The sequence below is a fragment of the Desmodus rotundus genome, chromosome 4, assembly GCF_022682495.2.
Source record: "Desmodus rotundus isolate HL8 chromosome 4, HLdesRot8A.1, whole genome shotgun sequence".
NCBI classification, from domain to species: Eukaryota; Metazoa; Chordata; class Mammalia; order Chiroptera; family Phyllostomidae; genus Desmodus; species Desmodus rotundus.
Window position 1 is genome coordinate 137,513,995 of NC_071390.1, and position 8,842 is coordinate 137,522,836.

An 8,842-nucleotide genomic window follows, 5' to 3' on the forward strand; every position below is an offset into this window, starting at 1 on the left:
ATCCCATAAACTGAAAGATCTCGGATTCAATTCCTATTCAGGGCACATGCCTAGGTTGCCGGTTCAGGCCCCAGTCAGGGTACATATGAGAGGCCCTGTTTCTCTCTTACACTGATGTCTCTGTATCTCTCCCTCCCTTCTCCTCTCTCTAAAACCAGGAAGCATGTTCTCCGATGAGGATAAAAAAAAAAAAGAAAAAGCTAAATTTGACTTTAGTCATTGTGGAAAGTACAAACTGTTGTGCATGAGTATAGTACACTTAATGAAGTTCTTAATATACGGAGTCACTCACTAGATAGTGAGTGAATGGAAGGATGATGTCATCCTTGCCATGTGGAATAAACGAAAAAAAAAACCCCAGACAAACATAAACTTATTGGGATTGTTCTAAAAGTCACAGTTAATCACAGCACAATATTTTGATTTTGATAGGGGCTGCTTTTGTGTGATATTGTGACTACAGAGTTGTTTGAACGTTTTTTTTTCCTTTGTTCTAGGACGTGGAGAGCTGACTTTTGTTTTATTTGAACTAAGATCCACTAGAAATGATGTTCTTTAAGGGGACATTGTAATATTTCCTACATGTTCTATCAAATCCAGGTAAATAAACATGGGCCAATCTCATTAGTATTGTAGCACACAGAATTTATTTGGTTATGGGTGGAATTTGGAATATCTGTAGCATTGTGGCTAAATGAAGGAATATAGAAGAGGAAGCAGAATTGAAAAAAGTTAAGGAAACAGTTATGTACTTAACTTTTTTACATGAAGCTAAAATCTATGAATACACTTTTCAAGGATTTATCCCCAAAATGTGAAAACAGGATGTATGTTGCTTAGAAAAAATACTTATTAAGTAATTTCAGTTAGATTATCTTAGCACTGTAAATCACTTACAGCTTTTATTTACTTATTAAAAATCTTACTAAGCACCTATCATGTGTGCGTGTGCTGTGGGCACAGAGATAAGTATGACATCTGAGATTCATATGTTGGGGTTTCATATATATACGCAAAGTATAATACAACTTCATATTTTAAAACTATTAAGCTTCTGCTAAGCACTTTGCACATACTATTTTATTTTCACAACTCTTACATGGTGTATTTTTATCACTTTCTTTGTCCGAGAAACTAATGCTCTGAGGGGTTAAACAACTTGCTCAAGTCACCCAGTCATTGCATTGTGAGACTATGATCTGAACTCACTCTAAGTATATCTAACTGGAAACCCCATTGCTCTTCTCATAAAACCTCATGACTGTCTAATACATGCTATGAGTGAGAAATAGGTAGCTAGAGGGAGTAAGTTTCACCCTATGTAGGGATGGGATTGAAGAAGATTTCTCTTTTTGTTGCAAGATGAATAACTTCTTCCAGCAGAACAAGGATGAAGGTATAACAGTGCACAGGGATGTGGCTGTGGCTGGGGAAGAGAAGGAAGTAGTTGGAGAGGAAGTGAAGAAGGTCTGTTGGACCCAGATTTCGAATGCTGTTAAGTGCAATGCTGACATGTTTGAATCTTCCTGACCAATGTGGTGGCATAGAAAGGCTTTGGACAGGGGACTGCAGAATTGTTTATATTAGCATCTGTATGAAGGAAAAGGGGTAAGAATTGAAGCTAGCGAGAGATCAGAGGCAAGGAAACCAGGGCCAATGAAGAATATGGAGCTAATTCTAGAGCCATTTTGGACCTGTTATCTACAGGACTGGAGAGCAGTTACATGTGAGGAATAAAGAACAGACTGAGAATAATTTCAAGTTTTCTGTCTTGTATTATTTGGATGGGTTGTGGTTTTTACCAAAATAGAGGTCTTTGAAGGAGAAGAGTTTGGTGTGGAGAGTGTTGATAAGATGATGTGTTTGGTTTGGGATGTGTTCAGATTGGGGCATCTACAAGGTATTTAGGAGAAAAATAGTTGACAAGTGGAAAATGAAGTTGGAAATTTAGTAGAAAAGACCACACCGGGGATACAAAGAGGGGGTCAATGAAATCATGGGAATGTATGGGACTGTACATAAGAGGATGGAATTAGATTAGAGTAGGACCAAAGATTGAACAATGCAGTCTGTTATATTTAACTTCAAGCTGTCGGGAATCATGGCTATTTTTTCACTATTCTCACCCCCAAACCAAATGTAGTGTCTGGCTCACAGTAGACAGTATCTGTATTAAATGAATAGATGATGGATAAAGAATGAATGAAAAGGAGAGAGGTCAGTAAAGAGTCTGAAGGTAAAGAAAAGATGGAAACTAAATAGTTGGAGGTAGAACTGGAGAGCGCAGTGTTGCTAGACAAAGGGAGAAGGCAGTAGAGCATGGGGCAGTGACCAACATATTTAGTACTCATGTAATGTCATTTTTTGGTTAAATTTGCCATTGTATGCACACATGGTAGATTCATCTCCCCTAAATTTTATTTTTAAATCATGTTATCTTCTTTGAAAATCTCAAACATTATCAAAAAGACAAAATTCAAATTTCTCCATGTGACAATTAAGATTCTCTACAATTTGGCACTGACTCATATTTCCAACCATAGTCTTCACAGTTTTGAATCATCCTTCTATTCATGTTCCTTTTTTCACTCTTTCCTGAACAAGTTAAGGTTTTATCTGACTCCATCCTCTTTTCCTCTGACTTTTTTCCAGTTTATCATATGTATATTTTATTTTATTTCATTTTTAACAATTTTATTGTTATTTCCTTTAGTCCCCTTATACCCCGCTCCCTGCCAAAATCCCCACACTGTTGTCCATGTCTATGTTTCCTTTTTCTTTTTGCTCAAGCCCTCCACCCCCTTACCTCCCCTTACCCTTAGCTGTCACCCTTAGCTGTCATCCTGTCATCCATGAGTCTGTCTCTATTTTGCTTGTTAGTTCAGTTTGTTCATTAGATTCCACATATGAGTGAGATCATATGGTATTTGTTTTTCTCTGACTGGCTTATTTCACTTAGCTTAATGTTCTCCAGGTCCATACTGCCTTTTAAAATTTACCTTATGTGGCTTAAGTAAAGTTCCATTTCATTCATGAAAGCTCAGTGACTGAGCACAAACTTGTGTGTGCTTTCACTGAATTTATTCTTGTGTAGGTCATGACCCATGATTTCAGTGTTCTGAGGATTTACAAAAGCAAAGAACAACTATGAACTTTCTTGCTATACCTCACAGCCAGAGACCCTTTCCCTGGGTGTTAGCAGTTTCCATGGGGATGTGTCCAGTGTGAGCTGCTTGTGTGATTTTGAAGCTCCTTCCCCCAGTGCTCACAGCTATAGCAACACTGGAAACAAAACAAAAACAAGCAAATGGGAGAAGCTGCACGAAGACCATTTTCTTCATATCTTATATTTCTACTTGTCACTCTGGGGGATAAGAAAACTTGCCATTATTATTTTTAAATCTTTCTACTGACTTATCAAGGCAGAGCCGGTTGTGCCCGATGATGGGAGAATGTAGATGAGGGTGTCTGAATGGTGATACTCAGCATACGTGAGGAAATATGGAAGCTATATGGGGATGCTCATGGGAGAAATTAAACATAGGTACTGAATAGTAATGCAGCAGAAGCTGATTTGACTGCAATTAAAATTTTCTTTTCTCATCCCCACCTAGCAGCCCCTTTAGAACACCATCAACTTATTTTTTAAATTCAATTATGGAGTCCTCTGAGAAATCCTTTTTGATCTACATTACAACACTGTTTAGGAGTTCCCACCGCATCTTTTATTGCTCTTAATACAGTAAATTATAACTTGTGTATTTAATTGTTTATCCCATAATATGTTTTGATATAAAAGAACATATATTAATTTTTTCCCAATGTCTAGCATGAAACTTGGATGGTTAGTGTTGAATAAATATTTGCTGCATGAATACAATTGCCAGGTCTTCCATAATCACTGTAGCAACTGATTTAAAGAAGTTTTTTCATTTCTGAAGGTGGCATATTTTGTTGTTATATCTCTGGAAGAATGCTAGTCTGCTCAGGGGTTTAAAAAGGAGGAAAAAGGAGAGAAAAGAAATCAGCAGTAAGGATCTGAAGGTGATGTTCAACACTAGTGTTGAAGTTAATAGGAGGAATTTCTGGGTAAGATACTGAGTAGAAAATTGTAATTTTATTGGCTACCTCCTACATTCCCATTGAAACAAACAACTGAATATAAAAGACAGATATATAGAAGACTAAATACTGAAAATACTTCCTATGAAAAAGAGAAATCCTACTTAGGTGAAAGCATCCCAAGAAAGTAAGCGAGAAAGATAGTGGTAAAACCCAACTAACAACATATTAGTCAAATGGATGACAGAGGGGGAAAGCAATGTTAGGTACCAGGGCCTGTCAGGGACTCACTGCAAACATCACGTCAGCACTCTGAGAAGCCACCTGCAACTGTGAGTGATTGATTCACACTTGGAGGGATGAGCTACAATAAACTGAATGACAGCGTTGTAGAGGAAAGGGGAATGACCTTAGCCATGTACCAGGTACTGCTGCAGCTCTTACCTGGCACTGGACTAAGCAGAGAGAAATTGGTTACACTGAGAGCTGGAAACCAGCTCAGAAGTTATCGGCAGTTCAATAAACACACAGAATAACTGACGCCGAGACTCATGTCGTTGAGGTGACCGTCCAGGGTTTCAGCTTCTGCTCCAATTCTCAGGCTGCTGTATTGTGAACTGGTCATGATAATTTAGAGATTTATATTTTCACTTTCACTATCGTCTAAATATGAAAGAATTGGGCAGACCCATTTTAATGCTGAATTCAGCTAGAAGCCAGTAGATCGCTTGCTGTAAAAATAAGCAAGCAGAAATGTTATATCGCAGACTTGGGAGAAAACATGCCTGTCCCAAATAAGAAGGATACACCAAAGAATCAGAACACATACCCTCTGTTGATACATATTTACTGAAAAAGACAAGGAGAAAATTTGTGGTTTATGTTATTTCATGATTCAAGAGAATATAGCATTCAAAACAAAAAGAGAGAACAATTAAGAGAGACTACAAGGGGTTAAAAATCAGGGATAGTGTGTATATTGCTCAAATGCTGCAAAAAATCTAACTGTAGAACAGAAGACAAAATTTAAAAATTCTTCCAGAATTAGGAAGGAATGAATAAAGAATAATGAAAGGAATGGAGTATAGATCTTGGAGACTCTATTGGTGTGTGAGCCATGCTACAAATGTCTCTATACAACCTCTACCAAACCATCCCCTGCAACATACACACTACATGTAGCTTTTTTTTCTTTGTTCATTGTGGTAAGAACACTTAACATGAGATCTACCTTTTTCACAAATATTTACGTGCACAATAAAGTCTTTTAAATGACCACCTCCTAGATTCCCACTGAAACAACTATAGGCACTAAGTTGCAAGCAGATCCCTAGAATTAATTTATGTAGCATAACTGAAGCTTGATACATCCTTTAACAGCAACTACTGGTTTCCATGCACAAGGGTAACACATTCCCTTTTTGCCTGTGTCCAGGGGCAGCTCCTTGTTCTCAGTCCAAAAAACTATTGTGGAAGTATCAAAGAAGACAAAAAACAAAAAACAAAAACAAAAAAAAACAACCCAGGATTTATTCTTCCCAGATCTCCTATTATTTAGATAACACATACGCAATCCCAAGTTCTTGGGATGCCTTTTAACTCACCAGTGACATGACAGCTGAGTTTGTAAAGGCAGTAACTTTCCTTACCCTGTACCATCTTTGATTTATCTAATTTCCTAGCAGCTGTCTACTGAAGGGAAGTTCTCTCATGTGCTCTGACTGGCCACCAAGGAAGTGACCACAGACATCTGAAAGCAGCAAACTTCTCACTTCCAGTTTTGCAGAATTTATAAGTGACCCTCACAAACAAATTCTCTCACCTGTCTTCCTTACATTGAAGAGGGTAAGATTAGGATGATTTTTATATATTCTTAGCAGAGAATTGGGACATGTCTCTTCTCTATGGTAGGCTTTGATCTAATTGATGTCTTTTGCCCCATGGCCATATAAGACCCTGTTCCTCTCCAGTCTGGCAGAAAATATGAACCGATGAAATCTAGAAAAATCTTTCCAAAACAAACTACCCTCACAGCCAGAATGAGAAAAGCTAAGGAATCTATCTGATCGAAGGCCAGGTTTTCTGGGCCCAGTGGGACTACCATTCAGAGCAACCACCACAACGACACACTTGCTTGGATATCCGTGCAGAGAGACCAGGAGAAATAACCACTTAGAGAGTTGAAAGAAAATGCCCCAGACCAGAAACAGAGAGTTAAAGCCATGAATCAAAAATTAACTAACAGCAAAAAAACACTTTATATGTAAACTATGCAGTAAATATTATGAAAGCAAAACAAAGTTCTATAAGCTTCCAAGCAGAAAGAACAAGTGATCCTAATAAATAATCAGGTTAGTATTAGAAAATATTGAAAAAATTTGGTCAGAATACAAGGAAAATGAGAACCTATAACTTCTATATAGACATGTGGGATATATATATATATGTATATATACATATATGTGTGTATATATATATATGAAGGAAGCAGAAAAATAGTCTTAGATATTTAAGGACTGAGAAATTAACAAACAATTCTTATATCTTTTCTAAAATTATCACTCAAAATTACACCAATGGTGAGTCAAATTGAAAATTTCAAAGATTTCATGTGGAATCATGTCAGTAAGCACTGAAATCAGATAAACAGAATTAAGCTTAAATAACTGTGGTAAATACAGCTACAAACCAACATAGAAAACAATTCATGAGAGAAAATAATGCAATATGTAAAGAGTGTCAGTAGACTTCTACCTCAAGGAAAATGTAGTGTATATAATTCCTATTTATTTTGTTAAGTACAACAAAAACCCACGGAAACTTTACATAAAAGAAATATAAAGAGTCTGAAATGTGAAGAGAGTCAGTAGAGTGGTTAAGCATCTCAAAACTCAGAAAAAATAGTCAGAGTTCTTTGGGTTTTCTTTTTGACTCGGATACCCAGACTTAGAGCTGAAGAACTTGGGAACCTAGAAATGCCAGCATTTAAATATCCACCAAGACATGTCACAGTCAAAATTCTGGAAAGAAAAAAAACATTGAAAGCAAAAATAAAGAAGGTTAGACAAAAAAAAAGTTCCAACAAAATCAAGTTGTTTCTAGACAAAGAACTAGGGAAGAGACAGCCTACCAAGACAAAAAAGGTCTAGACAATAACTGGTCTCCTGTAGCCAAGTGTCATAGAAAAACTATGACCCCACCCACTCTAGCAAAGGTTAAGTCTAAGGGGAGCCCAGAATTCCACCCTTGCCAGACTGTAACAAGGTGGCCAAACCACCTTGCTGGGGTGGTGTTAGAGTAGGCCAAGTACGGACTTAACACTTTTCATCCTCACTGGTGATAGTGAGCAACGCACCCCTATCCTGATGCTGTAGTATCAGTGGAAGCCACATTTGGAGCCTAGGTTTCTACCCCCACCCAGCAATAACAAGAACCTCATTCGCCTCACTGCAGGGATCATGTCAGAGGAAGTCTAGTGGAGATTTAGGACTTTTATCATGACACAGGGATATGGGTATAGACAGGGCCATTCCTCCTCCCATGGTGTCAGTTGAAACTATGTGAGGATTAGCTGCAAGGCACTCTTCCTTCTTGTAGCCAGGACAGAATCAGGGAGGTCTGGTGGGAGCCCAGCAATAACTTCCCACTTTTGGTGGTGATCAGCTAGCCCCTCCACCCTGACCTCCCTTTCACCCTCCTTCACCTATTAATATTTACCGATGTCAGAAAAAAATAATGAAACGGCTAAAACAAAGATGTTTATATAAAATTTAAAGTGCCATACATATCTGTATGTTGCTTTGTATAATGTGCACTCATGTTTTTGATCCAAACTTTCAGGAAAAAAATCTTTCATTTTAATTTTTAATTCAATTATGTATTTACTTATATTTAGATATATGGTTTTGTATTATAAAGGAATTTTTGCATTTATTTTTGTACATGTATTATGGTACAAGAAATTTTATGTAACAAATAACTACAAAACACAAGAACAGATACAATGTATTTCAGGTGCTATACATGTATAATGCACATCCTTATTTTTCCCTCAAAAATTTTGACAAAAAGTGCACATGATACATGGCAAAATATGGTAGTACCTAAAATGTCTAAGTTTCAATAGAAAATCATTCATCATACCAAAAACCAAGTAAATATCAACTAAAGTGAAAATAAAAATTGACACTGACATTGAGATGATAAAGATATTAAAATTATATGCAAAATATATTTTTAAAGATTTTATCCATTTATTTTTAGAGAGAAGGAAAGGGAAGGAGAAAGAGAGGGAGAGAAATATCAATGTGTGGTTGCCTCTCACGCATCCCCTACTGGGGAACTGACCTGCAACCCAGGCATGTGCCCTGACCGGAAATTGAACTGGCGACCCTTTGGTTTGCAGCCCACTCTCAATCCACTGAACTACACCAGCAAGAGCTTTCTTTTTTTTTTAATACGAAATAATTTAAAGCTGTCAACATAATTCTTCAATGAGTAATAATCAACATGCTTGGATAAAATGAAAAGTAGAAATTCTTAGCAAAGAATCATATCAAGCACCTCCTTAGATCACAATGGCTTGAAACTAGAAACCAACTTCAAGGAAAAAACTCAAAAACATTCAAATACATGGAGGCTGAATAACATGTTATTCAATGGGTTATTAATAACAGGTTATTAATGAATGGGTTAACAATGAGATCAAGGAATAAATCAAAAAGTATCTGCAAACAAATGAAAAAGAACATACAACACCCCCAAATCCATGGGACACATG